The 22,963-nt window shown below is 38.6% G+C and overlaps 1 protein-coding gene across 8 annotated transcripts in view; it reads left to right on the top strand.

Moving 5' to 3' along the window:
• Positions 1 to 16,680: 16,680 nt before the first annotated feature.
• St3gal6 (ST3 beta-galactoside alpha-2,3-sialyltransferase 6) overlaps positions 16,681 to 22,963 on the top strand; it is a 54,604-nt gene continuing 48,321 nt past the window's right edge. For 3 of the 8 annotated variants that reach the window (XM_076867485.2, XM_076867484.2, XM_076867481.2), the window contains exon 1: positions 16,719 to 17,221. The gene's annotated coding sequence lies outside the window, so the exon portion shown is untranslated. Of the gene's footprint in view, positions 17,252 to 18,991; positions 19,126 to 22,963 lie in introns of all 8 variants that reach the window. The other 5 variants (XM_076867480.2, XM_077110366.1, XM_076867482.2 and 2 more) reach the window with 5 other exon arrangements.

The raw sequence follows: 22,963 nt of genomic DNA, 5'->3' as shown, positions 1-22,963 counted from the left end.
CAATACAAATAAATAAATAAGTAGATAGATAAATAAATAATGTAGTCACAGCATGGAATCAGAAAGAAGCAATAGAATCTCCACATGTTACATCCACTCACATTATGAGATTATTTTCCTTATCTCATATTTTCTAACATTTGTGTGTGTGTGTGTGTGTGTGTGTGTGTGTGTGTGTGTGTGAGTGACAGAAAGAGAGAGGAACCTATATCTCCCTTTTGCAAATGAAGAAACTAAGGCTTGGAGAAATCAAATCTGAGTTTTCCAAGTATACACAGCAGTACACACAGTATTAAACACACAATATGAACCCAGTATGGGTTCAACCCCTACACAATACTGCTTCCCTTACCATAGGCACAGTAAATGTAAGGAATTGTGTGATTACATCAAACAATGTCATTAACTTCATTTTGTATATGAGGAAACTGAGATTTAAAGGAACTCAATGTATCAACTAGATCACACAGCTGATTAGAAGCTCAAACTAAGAACTTTTGAGTTTAATGTTCTACATTTCAAGAAAGATGTAACACAATTCTTATATGAAAAAAAGAATGTAATTTCTTTGTTCACCTATATTAGGAATGAAGTAAGAAGTATAAATAGGAAAAAGGGTTTTAAGTTTCTTCGGACAAAGAGACAAAATTTAGTTTTTATTTACTGTTTTGGCCCAAAGTCATAGTATAAAAATTTCTATTTTAATTTGAAGATAAAAGTCGCCACATTAATTCTTAGTTTTTTTTTAAATTTAAAAGATTTAAAAATTCAAAAATGCTACCCAACTCCAATGTTCATTTGTTGATGAATCAAAATAGACAAAACCTAAAAAGAGTTTCACGTATGGGCTAGTCTCAGATCTTTGAAGTTCACTTTCTTTGATAAAGTCAACATTTCACTTATAATTATTGAAATTTAATCTGGTCCATCACACTTTCATTACATTATATCACTCTCAACTGAATCCTCTTAGTTCAAGAGTGAATCCTGATGTTTTGATTTGGAGATAAGGAGTCCCCCAAAAGCTCCTGTTAATAAAGAAATGTTCTGAAGCAAAACAATTAGATTTTGAAGATTGTAACATAATCAGTGGATCCATTTGATGGATTAATAATTTGAATCGACTAAATGAGGGCTAACTGTAGGCAGGTGGGGCATGGCTGGAGGAGGTAGATCACATGAAGCATGCCCTTGGGGGGTATATTTTGTCCCTGGCACCTGGGTATCACTCTCTCCTGGCCAACATGAGTTGAGCAGCTTTCCTCCAAGACAACCTTCTGCCATGATGTTTTGTCTCACCTTAGGCCCAGAATGATGAAGTTGGATGTCTATGGACTGAACCTCTGACACCATGAGGCCAAAATAAACTTTACTTCTCACAGTTGTTCTTGTTAGGTATTTTGGTCACAGCAATGCAAAGCTGACTAAAACAACTTGGGTCTAATCTTTAGCCTGCTTCATGTGCAACATTGGACAAATTATTTAACCTTTCGGTGTCTGTTTTTCTGTAAGAGCTTTGGAAAAATAATAGATAATATGTTGAAATTGAAAATATAGTCTCTCCCTCCCCCCCCCTCTCTCTCTCACACACACACACACACACACACACACACACATATTAACATCCCCATTTTGTAAAAAGGGACACTGAGGCTTGGAGAAATTAAGTCTGGAGTTTTCCAAGGACACACAGAAAGTAAATATTTACCCAGAATGTGAACCTGTTGGGCCTTCAACCCTAATGATAGGGATACATTCTGTGAAATGCATTGTTAGATGATTTCATCACTATACAAACATCTCAGAGTGCACTTACACAAACTAGAGTGCACCTAGGTTATGTGGTATAACTTATGCTGCTGTAAATCCATACATCATGTTACTGTATTAAATACCATAGGCAGCTGTAACACATTGGTATGAATTTGTGTGTCTAAACATATCTAAACTTAGAAGCTTGGTAAGAAAAATATGGTATAAAAATAGAAAATAACAGACCTTTTTTATGGATTAGATATGAAATAGTTTAGATATGAGATGTCCCCCCAAAAATCTTCTATTTGAAGCAATGCAAGAATATTTAGGTTATAAGTACCTTAACCCTATCAGTGAATTAATTCCCTGATAAGGATGAATTGAGTGGTAATTGAAGGCAGGTAGTGTGTAGCTGGAGGAGGTGAGTCACTGGGGGCTTGCCCTTGGGGTATATATTTTTCTGCTTCCTGGTGTGATGTCTTGAGCTACTTTTCTCTACCACACTCTTTCCACCATGATATTCAGCCTCACCTCAAGCTCCAAAGAATGGAGTCTGCTGTGTATGGGACTGAGACTTCTGAAACCATGAGTCCCAAAGTAAACTTTTCCTCCTCTAATTGTTCCTGTCAGGTCTTTTGGTCACAGCAGTATACAAAGCTGACTAAAAGATAGCTGTATAGAGTCCTTCCAGGAATTATGCACTGTACATAATTCTTGGAGCTAGCAAGACTGGAAGGTGCTGTGGGTGAGTTGGTAACAGTGAGCAAATGTGAAGGCCAGATGTTAGTGCACACTGCTATAGATTTCACATATTCCATACCCCTAGGATCCACTAAGTTTCCTTTAAAGGTTTTTCTTCCTTCAATTGTAAATTAGCCTTTGCTTACTATATCTGTTTTACAAATTTTTAATTTTTTAACTCTTTGTAATAACACTTAGCTTAACTATATTAAGTTATACAAAATATTTTATTATTCAATATATTTCTACTTAAAATTTTTTAAGTTATTTTTATATTACTTTTTAACCTTAAAAAAATAGATACAAACACACACATTAGCATAAGCCAATGGGGGATCTGAATCATCAGTATCACTGTCTTCCACCTCCACATCTTGTCTCTCTGGTAGGTCTGCAGAGGCCACAACATGGATAAAGCTGCCATCACCTAGGAAAACAATGCCTTCTTCTGGAACAGCTCCCAAAGGACCGGCCCTGCCTGAGGCTGTTTTATAGATAACTTATCTTTTTATAAGCAGGAGTACACTATAAAATAGTGATTGAAAGTATTGTATAGTAAATATATAAGCCAGTAACATCATTTCTATCATTATCAAGGATTATGTATAGTGCATAATTGTATGTGCTATATTTTTATACAACTAACAGCACAATACGTTTCTTTATACCAGCATCACTGCAAACACATGAGTAATGCATTGTGATACAATGTTAGAATGGTTCTGAGAATAGGCAATAGGAATTTTTCAGCTCCATTACAATCTAATGGGATCACTAATACATATGTAATCTGCCATTAACCCAAATATTGTTATGTGGCCCATGACTTACACACAAATTGCCTATTGTAATTTGTGACATACAGTTTAGGGGATCAGTTAAAGGTGGCTAATTATAACTTATTTTGTTTCTATGGTCTCTGATGGTAATAACCTACCAAACTTGTGTGTGTTATACAACTACCTGGAGAAGGTAATTATACAGTCGGTGATCACCAGGTCAACACAGGTTCAGTAGAAAATCTCCTGGCCCAAATTTGTCATGAGAATCATTTCACAATTAATTACACTGTTTAATAATTCCATTGTCCCTTATCTTAATACTAGTCAATAGACCACAAAATAAATATATTTTTTTAATTTCTTACCAGCTTTATATTCTGCCAACTCAGAGATCCTGATTGAGCGAACACAGAGTAGAGCCCAGTAATCTGTTTTTAACAGATGTCTCAGGGCTTCCCTAAATTCTTACACCTTCTGCTTGGCATAGCTCTTCCCTAACTTTAGTTCTGATTAATCACTTCTGCCAACAGGTTCTCAAGCACCCTGCTCTCATGGCTAACATAGCAGAAACCATGACATGCTGAAATTAGGTAATTCTGTGTCTGTCTCCTGATTAGACAGAAATCTACTTGATGTTTAAGATCCTGATTCTTTTTTACTTATTCTTCCTTAGTTGCTTGTTTCACTGATCTTTACATACCTGGGCTATCCTTATCATTTAGGACCCAAGTAAAAGTCTCCCACCCCCAGAGAAACCTTCGCTGATGACCTAATGAAGAAACTCATGGGTCATTTTCTTTCTTGTCACCTTATTTCAGCAGCCAGCAGAAAGCACAGTGTTTAGCACAATAGATACTTAATTGGAACCAGATTATCCAAAGGCAGGTCAAATACTCTCTCAGGGCACCAGGAAAACAGAGACATCAAACATTTTTTGGATAAGTTGACAAAGAATTATTTTTAAACTACAGAATAAGCCAACTGAAAAAAAATAGGACATTTTTTAAAGTAAAATTGTGCTGGCTTCTTGTCCACTTAAACTTTGGACTTATCTAATTTCTCCATAGAATTACATTTTGGGCATAGGCTATATTACATTTGGGGACACTGGTTTTCTAAAAGTTTTAATCTGGCACTCTGCTTATATCTGTTTATCAATATTTTTGTTTTCTAAGATACTTTGAAAATAATTGGGTAGGTATTATTTACTCCTGTCCATTTTGAAGATTTAAAAAAGAAGACGAAGCACCAAAACAAGAGGAGAAAGAGCATTAAACTGATTATTTAAAAAAAAAACGTTCACAAATTTCAAAACTTTATGAGGTATATTCAATTGATAAATTGAACGTTGAATGCAGTCTAAGGAGTATGTGCTCTCCATGCAAAAAGCCATTCAAACACTAAAGAATCTGCTCTGCGGAAGTTTAGCCTGGACAAGACCTTTACCATGAGGAGGATATCCACTTATTGTTCTTACCCATGAAGCACAAAGACTAAACTATAAAATGTAAGATCAGGACCATGCCATGAATCATCCAACGACACTTTGAGCTTGAGGATCTGAAAAGCTGGGTGACTCAGAATATTGTATCAAAATTCTTCTGACAAAAGTGACTTGTTATCTAATCAAAGGAAAAAATGGACTGGCATAGTTTTCACTTAAAGTCCAGCTTACTCTTTAACAGAAACTTGAGTTTGTCTCATATTAATCTATCCTTCCATTTTATAAATACAGTAATACAAGGATAAATTTAGAAAGTACAGGTCTTAGCTCAAGAAAGTCCTTCCAAATTGCTTATCATTACTAAGTTCTTGGTATTCTTTTTTTTTAATCATCTCTTGTTCCTCAATGCTCATATTTGTTGAACTCTGTATGCCATCGTGCATATAAGACTTTATCAAGATTCTCACTGAAGCTTCTCAAGAACTAGATGGAAAGTTATTAATTTTATCTTAACTGTATAAGTGATAAGATGGAGGCACAGCCATGAGTAATTTACCTGGACATAGTATATGTAAACACTGGGGCTAGAGTTAAACACATCAACCCTGGGTTCCAGGGTCCAGGCTCAGTGATACACTCTGCAGCTTCATCATGTTTTGATTTTTAAAATAATTTTTGTTGTGGATGGACACAATATCTTTATTTATTTATTTTTATGTGGTCCTGAGGATCAAACCCAGTGCCTCACATGTGACAAGCAAGTGCTCTACCACTGTGCTACAACCCCAACCCCCACCATGTATCCCCAGAGTTCTCTTGGCCCAGAGTCTTGCAAATAGTGAACACTTCATAAATTGTTGTTTAGTGAATGAATGTTTCACCATCTTTCTCTTTTCTATAACACCATTTATCAATTTCCTCCTAGAAATGTGATGCCCAGTATTGAAAAGTAAAGCATTAATTCAAGTTTATTTATTCATATTTATATGGACATAACCAAATAATAAATAATTTGCTGCTAAAAACGAACTAATGAAGTATTCTTTTTTCAGCCGTTGGGAGGGGTGGTAACTGGGGATTGAACTCAAGGACACTTGACTACTGAACCACATCCCCAGGCTTATTTTGTACTTTTTATTTAGTGACAGGGTCTTACTGAGTTGCTTAGTGCCTTGATTTTGCTGAGGCTGGCTTTGAACTTGCAATCCTCCTGCCTCAGCTTCCCAAGTCACTAGTATTAGAGACATATGCCACCATGCCCGGCCTAATGAAGTATTCTTTAAAAGTAACTGAAGCATTATCTAAGCCCATGAAATTATATTTACTCTTCTTTTGCTGCATGTAAAAACATCCTTTTTCATAATTTTTAAATTTGTTTTAATTAGTTACACATGACATTACAAAGATCTTGACATATCATACATTTGAATCAGATGGGATATAATTTCCCATTTTTCTGAGTGTACAGGTTGCAGAATTTAGGGGAAAGTTTAAAGCATGTAATTAAAACAATGAGAGCAAGCACAGAGTTTATGTACCTACAGAGCTTTCTCTTGCTTTTGTGGATGTAAAATTCCTTCTCAGTGTTCTGCCTTTTATGAGATTTTTATTAACATGCATTAATTGTATATATTATTAGGAGTACAGTGTGACATTTCAACACATGAGTACAAGTGTAGATTGATTGAATCAGGGCAATCGGCATTTCCCTCTGCTTATCATTTCTTCATGTTTGAAGCCTTTGAGTTCCTCACTTCCAGATCTTCATAAAATATATAGTAGGTTATTGTGAATTACAGTCATCCCTCTGTGTTGAAGAATACAAGAACTTGTCCTTTCTATCAGTGTTTTGCTACCCATTATCCAAACTCCCTTTATTTCCCCTACCTTTCACCTTTCCTATTCACTAGCAATTTCAAGAATTTTTTCACTAGAACAAAATAAATGGCATGTGTGGGAAATAATGCCCCCACCCCCAGTTGTCTATATCCTAATCCCCAGAAGCTATTGCAAAGGGAATTTGCATATGTAATTAATCACATAATTAAGAATCTTAAGATTTGGAGATGAGCCTGGATTATCTGGTAGGCCCAATGGAATCACAAAGTCCTTAGAAGAGGGAGGCAGGAGGGACAGCCAATGAGGTGATGAGGGAAGCAGGGGTTGCAGTTAGAGAAAATGATTTTGAGGGGCTGTGCTGCTGGCCTTGAAGATGCAAGAAGGAGCTGTGAGCTAAGGAGTGCAGTGACCTCTAGAAGCTGGAAAGGCAAGGAAACAAATTGCCCCCTTCATCCTCCAAAGGAACACAGCCCTGCTGACACCTTGATTTTAGACTCTTACCTCCAAAGTTGTAAGAAAATAAATCTGCTTTGTTTCAAACCACTAAGTGTGTGATACTTTGTTATAGCAGCCGGAGGAGAATAATATAATATAGATACTTTTTTTGGACCTGGTTATTGTGTTTCTAATAGTCCTCTTGACATGTGATACACTGAGTTTTCAGACTGCCGGTAGATTCTTAGAAAAACATTTGGTCTGGTTGGAATCCCTCCTTCCTCTGTCCCCTCCACATTCTTCTTCCTCTTTCCTAGTACTGGGGACTGAACCTAGGGGTATGCTACTACTGAGCTACATCCCCAGCTCTTTTTATTTTAAGACAGGGTCTTGCTAAGTTGCTTAAGTTCTCACTAAATTGCTGAGGCTAGCCTGAAAAATCCTCCTGCCTCAGCCTCCTGAGTACCTGGGATCACATGCATGCATACCATGCCCAGCTTGCTCTTCTTTTTTAAAGCACCTTAGCTAGTATCTATCCCTTCATGCATGCTGTCAGCCCCATAGCTTGTCATACTATCCTAGTCCTTTTTTTTTTTTTTTTTTTTTTTTTTTTTTGGCTCACTGTGATGTTGCCTTTAAGAAATTTTCCACTCAAGATTAAGGGATAGACCTCAAGGCAAATTCACAAGAAATGAAAACAAACACAAAACTATCTCCCTATCATTGTGATTGTCTTTTCACAAAGTTTGATATACTAGTTGTTACAGTTGTAGTCAAAAATTTTTTGAATTAAATTTCTAAGACATCTATCTATGGGAGAGAAAAACAATTTTTTCAAGTCAAATCATAAAGAACCACAACTTTGAAATATTTTCAATTCTAACTAGTGTTTATAGAAAGAGGTTTTGGGCTTCAAATTAATAGATCATTGCCACTGACACCTGCTTATAACTTTGCATTTTATAAATATCCTAGCTTTAAGCAACAGAGGTCTCACAGTCTTGTGACAGTGATTTTAAGTTGGGAAATTAGTAGATTTAATCCCCTAAGCTATGCTTTTTAAAGTGCTGCTCCTGGACCTGCTAAATCAGCAATTCTGGGAAATTATTAAAAACAAAAGTTATCCAGCTGTATCCTAATCCTACAGAACTAGAAACTATGAGGGTGGGGCCCAATAATGTGTCAGACTATTTAAAAATCTATTTAAGCCTGCTACATGTAAAGACTGAAACCTGACTCACTACAGTTTTAAAACTTGTTTATCATAACAGTTTAGATACCAACATTGTACATAGTATGCATGTTATGATTTTATGACTTTCCACAAAATAACAATTACCACCAAATTGCTTGGAGCTATATTAGGTAACATGGTCAGTGTTTGAGCCCTAAAGACCTTTCTGGACAAGTTAACTTCACATCACAACCAGCTCAGAATGCTTAGATAGAAATTTTCTTCTGACAAATTCTGAATATATCAATGTGTTATTTTAAGCAAAGATAAGACAATGCTGGCAAAGGGAAATCTTTAAGAAATAAAAACAGGGAAGGTTTATTTTTGGCATTAAGTTCATCACCAGAGCCATCTTTCCCTTGCCCAAAGAAGTCATAAGTAGAAATCCTAACCCCTAAGATGATAAATTTAACAGGTGAGGCCTTTGAGGTGATTAGTTCATGAGCAGGATTCTTGCTTTTATAAAAGAGGCCACAGAAAGCAGCCCGACTCTTCCACAAGTGAGGACACTGAGGGTGTCTTTGATGAGGACGCATTCTCTTACCAGACGTTCAAATCTGCCAATACCTTGATCCTGGACTCTCCAGCCTTCAGAACTGTGTGAAATGAATGTTTGTTGTTTACAACCAGCAGTTTATGGTTAGAGTTTTGTTAGAGTAGGCCGAATGGACTAAGTCAACTTCTTTCTGCTAACCTAAAAGCATCAAGGAAGGAAACCTATTTCATCACCAATGAGCAAAGCACAATGCATGACTCATACAGAATTCCTACAACACATTTGTGTCTGAATGCCTATTTATCCCATGGTGCTTCTCCAGACAGGAATTCTAACATCTAGAATTCTCTATAAATGGTAACTTTGCATGCCATTATGCTGGACATATAGTAAGTTTTCATTAGAAATGGATGATTAAATGTAGTCATGAGGCACATATCAAATTCCATTCCCAAGTAGTAAGTAACATAGGTTGATGCCAAAGGAATCTATTGCACTAATATTTTGACTGAAAAAAAAATTTTAAATGCAGAAAATTTAGATTGCACAAGCTTGTGTAGGAATGAAGATGAGTCAGCTGGCAAAAGATAGAAAATTGCTTCAGACATTAACCTGAATTTGGACCAGAATCTGTTTTATTTCTGTACTAAAACACAGTTTAAAATAGTGATGAATCATATTAAGCACTACATACCAAAATACTAGGGAATGCTGATACATGTATGTTTCTAAGAAAAATAAAGTGACTTTATATTAAACCTGTCACTGCAAGTTTGCCATACAATAGTTTTCTAACTATATTTCTCATGAAGTAATACCATCTGAAATCTTTCATAGTCATGCTTGACTTCTTGAAAGGATTCCAGACCTTGGTTCTCTAACTGAATATGTAGAGAACCAAATTTACGCAATCTCCTTTTCATTGTTTTGTTTTAACTGGTTTATTAGATAGGGACAAGGGAATATTACAAGGGAATTCTGAAGAAAAGAACTGTCTCCTACAATAACAAGTTTGTTTAGATGTGTTGAACCAGTAAGCAAGGTTAAACACCTTCTTTATTGCTGTTTTTAACTGCCTCATTAATATGTTAATGTGTATTGTGTAAGCCTGCTTAGAACTCCATTTTATTTCCTAGGAATTCTTTGTTCTGGGGATTCAGATTAGCATCTCTCAACAGGACACGATTTGGGAAAGGCTGCTTAATTACAAAAGCAAGTCTTGAATCCTAGAATCCTGACTGGAAAACAAACAAACAAACAAACATTTAAAAAGAGAAGAACTAGGGCTGGGGATGTGGCTCAAGTGGTAGCACGCTCGCCTGGCATGCGTGCGGCCCAGGTTCATCCTCAGCACCACATACAAAGAAAGATGTTGTGCCCACCGATAACTAAAAAATGCATATTAAAAATTCTCTCTCTCTCTACCTCTCTCTCTCTTTAAAAAAAAAAAAAGAGAGAGAAGAACTAGGCAGGTCCTCAGAACACTGCGTTAGACACATTAGACTTTGGTTTTGCCCTACAGACTATTTCTGGATGGAGGTGTTTGTTGTTGTTGTTGTTGTTGTTGTTTAAGAACAGCAAGAAGAGCACACTTTCTACTAGGAAGGAGGAAGAGGAAGAAGAGAAAAAGAAGGAGGAGAAGGAAGGAAGAAGATTTTAATGTAATGAAAATTTTGCTGAAAAATAAAGAAAAAAACTAAAGACATGAATGGCTTATTATTTTATGGATTTCAGAAACTTGGAAATGAAGTTACATTTTTTATTCTTCAGTTAAAATTTGTCCTTGTTATGTCAGAGCCAGTTGAGGGATTTCCTAACAAAAGCATTAGATCCTTTTCTGAATGTGTGCACTATGGATTTGGTTCAGCCAGATTTAGGTTTGAATCTGTTTTTGTTTCTGATTGTTGTTGCTCTCTTTTTATTATCTCACTAAAATGATCCATCCATCTTCCATGTTTGTTATCATTACATGTGATAATGTTTGCAAAGTCCCTTTTCAGCACTCAGCAAATGTGATTTCCTTTCTGTCCCACTCAACCTCTTAAGTCTATCTAGGGTTTTTCTTCACTTGCAACTGCCTTACTCTGCCCCATTTTGATAGATGACTATTAATAAGAATTTGTAGGAAATCTCTTTATATAACCCCCATGCTTCTGCTATAAATATTTGCCCCTTTTCAATTCCAAGAAGTAAACACATTTTGAAGTTCTATTTACTGACTTTCTTGGTACAGAGGTGGAAAGAAAAAAAAGTTACCAGATATTCAGAAGATACCTTTTGTGTTTTTGTTTTTAAAAACCTGGAATGAAAAGGTGGAGTCTACTCTTGGCCTTTGTTTAGGAGGAATAAAATTAGTGGGATGGGAGAGGAGGCTGTTTCAGAGAGAAGCAGGTAAAGAAGCCTAAACTGAGAGATGAATGAATTTGGAGGTGACACATTCAGGTGCAAATGGTTTTCCACATCTATAGCTCTTTATTACTCATATTGATTCTCATGAATCTATAACAGCCTGTAGTATCACCAACAATTCCCAGAAAGGAACAGAAATAAAGATTAGAAGTTCTGGGTTTGTATGCTCCTAGGAAGCTGCTGAAATTGTTTGCTCTGTGGTGAGGCTGATGCCATTAAAAGTACTGCTTCTGTCATGATGGTTACCTTTAAAAAGGGCTCTACCTCCAAGGTAAGTTCAGGTATAAAGGAGCGCACTGAATCAGCTAGAAGGAAAATGAGGGTTTCAGAATACACGTTCTATATATCCCTGGGGGAAACACTTTGATTTTGGAGACCGGAAAGGAAACAATGGGAACTGGAAGTGACTTCAATTCTATTTCAGTTGGAAGCTTAACAGCAATTCACAAAAGGCTAACTAGGGCTTTACAGGATTCCCATTAGATTTACTATAGTTGCAAATGTTCTGAAACATCATACTCCAGAATAATAGACATTAATTTTTCTCATATGAATCATTTCTTTAAAAGAAAGGGTATGCAAAAAGGGCGTTAACACTTAATCTGGGGCAAATCCCAGCTTTGATATACATTAGATCTGCACCTTTGGATTCATTATGTAACTTCTCTGAATCTTCAATTCCTTATCTGGTAAATAGGGATACTGGTAGGTAGCCCACAGGGTTTCTGCATGTACTAAACAATATAATCTATATGAAATCCCTTAGCACTTGACAGAAATATAAAAAGTGGCAGCACACATCTGAGTGTATCCAATACCCGCCCACCTTGCTCTTCTTCCCCCACCCCTCCTGTGTTTGTTCAGGTGTAAAGGCAGAAAGATGGGAGAGGTCCAGGTATGCATAGGGAAATCACCAGCACCAACTTTGTAACCCATCAGTGTTTCTCAGCCTGATAAGTCACCCTCAAAAATAGCCTCATCTTAACATGATAATTCCCTGAAAGTATAGAAGTAGATGACTTCCTTTAATTCTGAGGTAGAATATAATAGAAAACTCCAAACATGGTCACTGTCAAGGTTCTGATGCTAATGGCACACAGGCCCCCTTGACAAAATCAGTTTTGTCACAACTCCCCCCACCCCCGCCAAAAAAGATTGATACATGTCCCATCAGCTAGGACAGCAGTCCAGGCTACTAGAGCTCAGAGACAGCTAAGAGATCTTGGGTCCTTTTGCCCTTTTCCTCTCTCCTAGGTTGCTTGTTGGGTTGAGGTCAAACTGTAAGGAGGAAACTTAAAGAACTTTAATTAGGGTTTTCATATTCAAACCCCAACCTTATACATTTGATAACAATCACTAAATTGCCCTCCAAAAGGAAGTACCACTTCAAGCTTCCATATATAGTTCCCTGACACCTTTTAACAAAATTGGTCTTCATTAATGTTTTTAGTTTTTAACAATCTTGTTTCTAATTATTGTTTACTTTTACTCAAATGGTGTTATTATAAAAGGACATTGATATTTTTGCACATGCTTGTGAACTATTTATATTAATGCTGTGAATCACTTTTTAAAGTCTGTGTCTTATTTTAAAATGGGTTACTTTTTTTATAACTCCATAGTAATTTCTATCTATTTTGCATATTAATCTATTTTTAATAACTTGGAATTGTTTTCTGTTAATTGTCTTAATTATGGCTTCCACCACACAAATGTTCTTGCACCATACAGATGTTCCACTTGCTTATGTGCTTGGGATGTGCTTATCTTTGCTCCCATCCTCCAGCCTGTGAAAGGAGAGTAAATATGGTCCCTGAGATTGAGCTAAGACCTTTGAAAACCTGCAGGGACTGGTAGAATACAGCAACTCCAACATTTATGAAGTAAAAAAAAAATAATAAACTTATTCATAGAATTGAATTCCTTTATGGTGCAATGCAAATGCTGGGAGAATCATCACAATGAATATTTACATATTCGAAAATATAGCTGAGTTCCTACTCTGAATGTGGAGAAGTATGATGCTGTTTGAAAGGATGAAAGTGCTTTTTGTTAATATAATAGTTTTTCCACAGTGTAGGCAGAGTCATAGCCCTAAGTTAGGATTTAGACTGCTTGGGCACCTGTTCTTTAAACGTTTACTTACAGGAGAGAAAAATCCAAACAGATGGAAGACTCAGCTGGTGGGATCTTCACTTTGAGTTGGAGAAAGGATTGTGTGTAAAAAGGATTAGCTTAGTCAAGCTCAGTCTTGATCTAGATATTGTTTAGAACTTAATTCAAGCATTGAGAAATGTTAAATAAAATAAAACCTAAAAAAGTATGATTAACTTTTCAAAGGGTATTGTAAGAAAGTATTCTTGTCGCATTATGGCTATCTCCAGTTCTGTGTTTCACTAACTATGATCTGATAGGATTTCCTGTTGAGAGTATGCCCTTACAAGGAGGTCTCCCCACAAGAAGTAGACATTCTTACCATCCATTCTTCATGGAAAGGCTGTACTTGAAACAGAACATGAGAGTTTGGAAGGCAGTCCCCCCCACCCCAGGAAGCTGAGGAAGAAATACTACATTCCTGGGCCTTCCTCTAGATGATGAATCTGTAAGTGCTGAATGACCTGCCAAGGTAGTAAAGGGAATTTGGCTTCTACCTTTTTCTAGGTATGCAAGGTCACATCTCAAGAAATAGTATTTTATTTCAAAAAGATTGTATCATCCATAATCAAAAAATGAGCCTTGCAAACAAGGCCAGGTCTATATATACACAGCCTAAATATTGTGGCCTCAGAAGCTTTGAAAATTTTTTGCATGTCCCAAGTATTCTCCCCACCTACATGGCTTATCCTTCTTGCCTTACTGGAACAAATGTACAAAAAGCCCAAGTAAAAATATGTTTATGTGGTGAAAACATTTGCCCCCAAACAACTACCAAAAACACTATTAAAGAAAGGGCTAACAGCATATAAACCCATCACACACTTAATCCTTTGTCAAATTCCACAGGAATACCAAATATCTTCATAGTTGTAACCATGTGCCTATACAATATTTTCAATTTAAAATTTTTCTAAAAAAATTTTGCATAGATCTAAAGCCCCTGCCACAGAAAGTTACGTAGTAATGATATTCCAGAAGAAAAACTGATTTTGGTCTCCAGCGCCTGCATTGAATCACAGCTCCAATTCTTCATTTCTACAAGGAAATTACTCTGACTTGCAGGGTGGGTCAGAGGAACAGACATGATATGTGCAGGGCAGCTGACTCATGGTGAGCAACAACCCATAGTTCATTAATAATTCTTTGTATTATTTTAAAAGTCTACATTTTACTTCCTGAACTGGTGGTTTTTGTGAAAAACATCATGTCCAGTATTCTTTCTGAGGCAGTCAAGGAACACCATGATAGAATAAAAGGCTGGGGCAAGGAAATAAACCCCTGGGTACAATAAATTATTAACATTAGTAGCATGGCATGTTGTTTCTCTATCTTGGTGCTCTTTAAACAGACCTGTCATGAGACCCTGATAAAACCACAGAAACACATGCTTGCACAAGACGAAATTGTTACTGAGGGGAAAAAAATTAAATACACCCTTTAGCTTTACTTGTTCTTAGTCAACTTTTGGAGGCCACATAGCTGAACAATACATTATTAGTTTCCAACCAGCTCTGCTATAGGTAACATTTCTGATGTGTGGGTATAATGCTAATGGTTATCTACATTCCTTTTCAGGGACTTGAAGGCCACTTCTGGCAGGAACACTCACTGGACTTGGGCTTTCAGATGTCTGATGGGTGACTAGAACAGGATAAAAAAGTTTGGCATCTCTTCATTCATTTCATTTCATTTTGCTGCCTTAATTTTTGGGTCAGATTCACTCAGCTCTGCATGTCGACATCTGGATCAACTGTTGGAACTGGTATATTTTTCTTCTACCTCACCTTTGCTGCTTTTTCAGCAAGCAGCCCAAGCACCTAAAGTCCTTCAGCTCTATCTTAAGGCCCAGACAGAGCCATAAGGCCAGGATGTTTGCACAGGATGATGGTACCAATTGCAAGAGCAACTCAGAAGTTCCTGGGAAAAGCTGACTATGACTTACTCATGGTCCAAGTATCATCCAAGAAGAAACATCTTCTGAAGCAGTGTCCTGGTCAGTGGAAAATTACTAGACTTTTGCCCACCATCCAGCAAATCAATAAAAAGCTTACATCTTCCTTTGTTCAGGAGCAGCCTGCTCTTCTTTCTACTGAATTTCCAATGAAATCTTCTTCAATGTACACATTCACATTCACTTGGCTCAGTTTCATTTCTGTCAATGAGTTAGAGGTTGTCTTCTCCAGTAACATTTCCATCATTGTGTTTCAGCCCTAAGGAACAAACCCTAAGATAGATAAATTGTCTCACTTCACCACTGACAAAAAGGAAGGATACTGAAGGGAAGTCATTTACCCAAGGTCACACAGCAGGTCACCAGGTGAGGCAGCATTTGAACCAGTTTGGGAGAACAGTTGCCATTACAAACCCACCTGAGGACATCTAAGAACAGTGGAAGGCCCCTCCCCTCAGCCCATTTCTTCAAAAAGTCTAGGAAGGCAGGGATGAGGTGGAATACAGGTTTAATTTTGAATACCATGAACAATAGAAAGACAATAAGGAACTCAAAAGAAACAAAGAGCAAAGTATAGCTAAAAAAAAAAGTCAGCCAGATGAACAAATTCCCTAAACCTGTTAAATTACCGTGATGTCCCAAGAGCCATGTTTAAAGTTACAAAATCTGTGTGGTTTATGTCAAAGGCAATTTGTAGAAAGGGCAAAGAATAATTAATTATTAATAATTAATAATCTGAGCCCTTTTAGTGTTTTGATTAGAAAAATTGGGGAAATAACAAGAGCTACCTCCAAGGACTGTTTTTATAGTTAAGGAAAATACCAGAAGGGCTATGACAGGTGAAGGACTTCGTTCCAGTGTGTAGCACATTGTCAGCTTTGACTTACACCCCATCTTCTAAGTGCAGTGGCAATACTCTCTTGAGGTCACTTGACTGCATGTGATTATGTGCCCAGTGCCCAAAGGCTGGAGCTATGAACTCAACATTTGCTAGACAATGAGTTATTTGACAAACTCTGAAATTTAAAAAGCATTCAGAGCCGTCCAAGTGTGAGGACATTATTAACATAGACTCTTCCCCCTAGGAGGGCTACTTTAACAAGAAAAAAGGGAAAGGAAAAAAAAAAAAAAAAAAGAAGCACATCTCATTTTCGTTCTTTTGCCTGAAATAACAACTCCAAAGAGCAGAGCCTGGGAATTCCGGGGCTCTCTAAACACACTTCCCCTTCTGCTAGGGATCAAACTACCTATCTCGCCTCAAGTAACAGTGCGGGGTGCGACAAGCCTCACTGTTTTATTTCTGCGGAGAGCCAGGCCGGCGGGGAAGGGGAGTACCCGAGCGCCCCTCACTTTCGCTCCTACAGCTTTCCAAACAAACCGGCGCGGGATGGGAGTGTCTTCTTGGCTGTGGAAGCCAATCCTCCTACCTTGTCCTGAAGCCACCCGCCGCCTTTCGCCCGCCCTCCCTTCGCGGTGATTTTCCTGTCCCTGACGCCCGAAGAGGGCGCGCGGCTGTTATCCGCCCCACCAGAAAGGTAGGGGCTCCGCTGCGCTCCAGCCTCGCCGCCCGGGGGAACGGGGAGCCCCGCAGCTTCTATCTGCATTGCACCTTTCTTCTCGAACTTGGTGGCGACAACCGCGGAGCAGGAGGCGTTTCCTGAGGCTCCCGAGGCGCTCGGCGCAGTCGCTGGGGATCCAGACCCGGGCGCGGCGGGCAGTGCGCTGGCCGGCGGGCGCCTCCGACTCCGGGCGGCGCTGCGCCCTCTTCAGCTCCCCCGCCAGGGCTGGGGGGAAGGAATCGTGCCCGCGCCACCTTCCTCCGGTTTCCGCCAGCCCAGGGCTTGGGGACCCGATGCGGCAGGCGCCGCCGGAGAAGCAGCAGTCGGCTGGAGAGAGCAACACAGGCGGGCGGAGAGCAGCGGGCCCCGGCCCTGGATCCCCGCACGCCTCTGTGGTCGTCGCGCCTGGGCCTTGGCGGGTAACTCTCTGGCTGGCTTCACTGAGGGAGGTTGGTGATGCGGGAAGTCTGCCTTCTGGACCCGGGTCATGGAGGCCTGAGGTCTGAGTGGCCGGGCTTTGGAGCCCCTGAGATTGAGGATTGGGGGTGAGGGACACGATGCGCTGTCCGCCCCTACATCTTGCCAGCTTCGGGGCGCGTTGCAGGCGCGGGCGTCATGGAACCCGGGGGCTCTAGGACCCCTGAGCCAGCCGCGGTGTGCGGGGGCGACATCTAGGAGACTGCGCGGAGGTCCAGGAACTGCCAGGGAGGATCAGACAGACAAATAGGCACTGCGGCCGGACCAAGGGGAGATGGGAAGCTAAAGGGACCCGCACTGGGACCCTCTTTTCAAACGCAGGCCAGATTGTGCGCTGAGAAGCCAAAGGGGGTGCTCGATTTCACATTCACTATTGTTTTCTTGTAAAAGGGTCTGGACGCGAGGTGGGGCAAGGGGTCTGGAAGGTTCTCGTCTTTTATCTTGGAAAGTTTTCTGAGAAACCCTTCTTCCCGCCACAAGAGACCTAAACCTAACAAAACAGGCACAGAGGTAGTTTGGGGCAAAAGGGCGGCAGTGAGAAAATTGCAGTATTTGGTCTGCCGTTAATTTTCAAGATAAGGGAGAAGAAACTTGTCATTTTGCGGTTGTTGGCTCCGGAGCTCCTGGCGACTCAGCCCCTTTCTTGTGTGCTGTTATTTTGGCCTAAAAGAGAATCTATAAAAAGCGATTTTCAGTAACCAAAAACAAACCCAAAGCGCCTTCTTTTAATATTTTCAGCGGTGCAGGGTTGGGGGTAGTGAAACGAGAACAAGCTGGGGTGGGGGTGCTGTTCAAAGGTAATGTTTGAAAATTGTGTGGGGGTGGGGATGGGGAAGACATAGTGAATGCTAGCGATTCAGAAGCCACACGGATTCTAAAGCCACAAGTCATATTTGCAGTAAGAGGACCACCTCAGTACTATGATTAGGTAGATGGCTAAGGAAACCATCTCTGCAGAGCAGCTGGAAGCCCTTCTTTCTCTGTTCCTGGTGTCCACACTGACCTTCAGAAGGCCTTAACTCCATCAGATCTCAGATGGTCTCCTCTATTATGCTATCCAGAATATTTGCCTTTTCTGTCTTCAGACTTCTTTCCCTAGTTGCAGATCATGAAATTGTCTTTTTTACATGGAGATATTAAACATTTGGGAAGATCTGATCAGGGTGCCAGGTTATTTTCCATCTGAAAGCATGCAATTCAGCATCTGTAAATCGGTTTGTATTGCTTCTTTATATGCTCACTAAGGACTGCTTTTCAAATCGAGATCTCCAAAAATGCCCCCCACCTTTTTTTAAAAAATAATACTGACTGCCTCTGAGGCACTTTAGATAATGGCAACTTTATAAGAAGAGAACTTTTCTAGAAAGTGTTCATATTGCCCTGATCTGTCTTCCTAAACTGTCCTTGCTATAATGTGGGAAGGGAGATGTGGTTATTCATTACCTGATAATGTATTCCTTGAAAAACTACTTTTACATGGTCACTGAATGTCAGTCCCAGATTGTACTATGTCTTGATTTAGTGGTGCAATTAAATGGGGCTGCAATTTTAATAACACTTAAGTAGATTTAGTGAAGATATTCAATTTGTTATTGTATCCCAAATCAATAAAAAAATCTTTGAGACTTAGAGAGAATAGACAGTATCGGCAGAAGAATGCCATTAAGAGACATACCCTTAAAATACTTTTTTTTTTTTTTGTGAAATTATAGTTTTCAAGTTTCTGATTCTGGAGCTCAGTGGCAGAGGACTGAATTTAATAACCATTTTCTTCTGTTGGAGATAATTTCTGTGTTTCACATCATGGAACAGAAATGAATAATGGTATGCTTCCTACTTTTTCCTGGTAAGCATCATGGGTTAATCGTCCAGCCTACCAGATAGCTTCCGTGGAAATTATGGTTCCATCTAGGGTTGAGAACCAGACATCTGTTTAACATGCATTCTAGAATTATATTTTATTGAGGTGATGAGAGAATCATGGAGCATATATATGGCACCCACTATGATCTTCTGTGCTGTTTCATTTTATCTTACCAACAACCCAAGACAAGAATTTTTATGTCTATCAGACTGCTCCAGGTTGAGTTACAATGGATCATATGAAGATCTGTATATATCCCTGATTTATATCATCTCAGTTAGCCTCTACAGCACACATTCTTCACATATTATTCCATACTTTGTCTATGTCTTTATCCTTTGCTTTTGTGCATAAGCATACACATGCACATGAACACACACACACTCAATTTATAAATACCTTGATCTCGATATACCTTCCTAATTACCCATCAAGCTGGGCTTCTTGGATGGTTGTTTTGCATAGTTTGCTTCCTGTTCCCTTTGACAGCTTCAGACTTTCACCAATTACATAACTTTTATATTCTGCACATTTTTGATGTGCTAATTTGTTATGCTGTGTCTGGCCAATCCAGACTATTGTAGTATAACCAATGGGTTTTATTTAAAAGTCCTTTTCTTTCAGAATGTATTTTCATTCTCACCCTTCAAGTACCACCTTCATCTTGTCTGGGAGAAGTCTTTTCAGGACTATATTCCCATCCTCAAAGTTGAAATGAACCTCTGTCTCAACTCTGATGGATAATAAATAGCCTTATATTAGATTAAAATGTGTCTAATTTGGAGTGAGCTTGATGTATGGACTAGAATGTATGTATTGGGCCCTATACTGTTTCAGCAGTAAACTGTATTTATGATTTCATTTCAGGTTGTAGAAACACTTCCCTCCATGTTTTGGGGTAGCAAGAGCTCTTTCTCCTGATGGTGAAGACTCAGCCCAGAAGGAGCTGTAGTGCGTCAGTCTTGGCCAGGAACTTGATGGTAGTATAGTCAGGCTAAGAAGGGTGGGAATTCTGTGAATAAGGAGCCAGTGGGATCTGATTGTCTTCTCTAAGTTCATGTTTCTTTACTGGGAGAGATCTTGTCCATCCAAACAGGAATGTCTAGCTTATCTTTTACCAATACAATGAAATATTCTGATGCCAGGGACTTTTCTCTTCCTGAATCATTGGGGAAGACAGGGAAGGAGCAACCAGACCTTAAGAGATTTTCTTATCATAAATACTGAATAGCTGAATGGAAAGATTTTCTTCTTGATTCTGTCTTTCCCTTCTGATACCTCTAGCCAATGATAAAATCTGAAAATCATCTTATTTTGTTCAATAGCACCTAACGTTGGACTTTGAAGGTTTTTTTAAGCATTGATTTACTTTTTAATCTCATTGGGGAAGAAAAGATCTTTAGATGTTGAGAATAAGGCCTCTAGAGGATAAGCAAGGAAGCTGAAAATGGCCCCAAAGGTGTACAGTTACTCTGGTCTTTCATAGGTTGTAGAAGCTGGACTGGAGTTGGGACGGCTATGGGTCACTGTGTGAGAAGCAGGACAACAGGGGAACAGAGTAGTTTTTTAGTGTTCACATTCTGCATTTTTGTCCATCAGGTGGAACTTTGTTTATGTTCACCCAAGTATTACTGAATATTCACCATATAACAGATGTTCTTGGGAGATGGAGGGAGAGTTGTATAGTGTTGAACAAAACAAAGCCTGTTCTGTTATAGAGCTTTGTGTTTTTATGGGACACAGAGTCAATGAATGAAGTACATTTCCATAAATGAAAAGCATATTTCAGATGGAATCAGTGTGGCAAAGATAACACCAACATGGGGTGTAGTAAACAGGGAAAAAGAAAAAAACATTCCCAGTAGAGGGAATAGCACCCACAGAGGTCCTGAGGCACAAATGGATTTGGAGTACTTGAGAAATGGAAGGCTAATGTGAAAAGAAAGTGGTTGGATTACTTGAAGAAGATTGCAAAGGGCAGAGTGAAAAGAGGTGTAGTCAGTGAGATAGGAGGGAGGCAGACTTTGTGGAGCTTTCAAATTTGGAAAGGAGTTTGAATTGTATTCTAATTGGAATGGGATGTTACTAGAAGTATTTAATTAAGGACTGACTCAGTGGGCAGTGGGCTTCACACACACACTTTCACTCGTGGTTGGCCTTTCTTCTCCTTGTTCATTAGGTATCACTGATTTCCTCTCTTACCTAGGCCTGGACAACTAAGGGGCAGGGCTCCGAGTACCCTATACAATATTCCTTATATCCTCTGAAATATCTCATATACTCACTTGATTTCACCTTCATGCATAGAATGCTACAATACTAGCTCTGTATCCCAATCACTCTCCAGACTGAATATTGAGTCTCTCCACGGTCTTGGAATTGACTGATAACATCTGAAACTAGATACCCCAAATTAATTATCTCATCCAATCAAATCACAGTTAGTATCCATTGACAAGACAATACTGGTACAAGAGGCAATATTCCAAATAATGCAAAAGGCCTTGCCTTACAATTTCTGAGTTCTTAACTCTTCCCTTGCCCCCGGGCTCCTGGGCAGCCTGTCAGTAAAGACTCGTGCTCTGTGTAGAACACTGTCAGTGGAAATGTATAGAACTCTTGCAGTATTTGCCATGGGATTATATATGCCTGAGAATTTCATTTCTACTCATTTAATATATGATCTTGGCAGTCTTCAAGTGGCACAAACTTACCTGAAATTAATTATTTCTGATAAGCCAGGAATACCAATTTATCATAAATGAACAGAAGTTCTAGCGTTTAATCAATTACCCATTGATTCTAGGATGTTTAGCCATCACTATTATAAAAACTTTCTTTTTTGTTTTCTTTTGTTTCTTAAATTAGTGTAACTTAATTCACTTTTGGCTTCCCATTTTCTTTTGATTGATTCTAGAACATATTTCTGTGTGAGAGGACAACTGTGGTGTTTTCTAATGTTTACCTCTATGTCCTCTTTACCTGACATGGTATTCAGCATATTCCATATTTAGCAAATATTTGTCTGATAACTCAATGTCCACTTACTGATTTACAATGTTAATTTATTAGCTCTATTTTAACTTTGTTATAACGATCATCATTCATCTGTATAATTATTATGATTATCAGTTTCTCATCTCAAAATTTCTACCCATTGGAGAAAACAAGTTCAACCTGTGGCTTTGTATATATAAGGGAAAAAGTTTTGTTCTTTCTGAAAAAAAAATATAGTTTACAAAGAAAATAAATAAGGACTGGGGTTGTGGCTCAGGGGAAGAGCTCTTGCCTTACACATATGTGGCATTGGGTTCGATCCTCAGCACCACATCAAAATAAATAAACAAAATAAAGATGTTGTGGCCATGTATAACTAAAAAATGTTTTTAAAAAGAAGATATGCTCTGTAAATGTCAGTGAATGGATAGTCTTGAATTTTTTCATGCTCAGTAAATTTTCAGCATAGTCTCATAATTTCTACGTTATGTTGTGTTTCTCAGTTATTTCAGTGGTTATTTGGGTTGAGTTAGTCAAGATTGTGGCTACATTGCTGAGGAAATAAATGTGCCAAGCATGTTTATAACAAATCATTTTCCTCTTTAATAGTATAACATTTTATGTCCACAATTTTTTTACATTTAATTTTAAGCACTTTATAAGTCTGAGACTTCATTGCTTAAGTTCCCACTGCTTATTATGATATTTTAAGATTTCTATTAGGTGTCACTTAACTTAGTGTGAGACACAGATGCCCTGGGGGACAAAAAGTTCTCATCAGGGTGGCAGAGCTGTAGGAGTTCAGAGAAGTTTGTGGTAGAGG

Source organism: Callospermophilus lateralis, chromosome 10, assembly GCF_048772815.1.
Source record: "Callospermophilus lateralis isolate mCalLat2 chromosome 10, mCalLat2.hap1, whole genome shotgun sequence".
Lineage (NCBI taxonomy): Eukaryota > Metazoa > Chordata > Mammalia > Rodentia > Sciuridae > Callospermophilus > Callospermophilus lateralis.
This window is presented reverse-complemented; position numbering and strand designations above follow the sequence as displayed.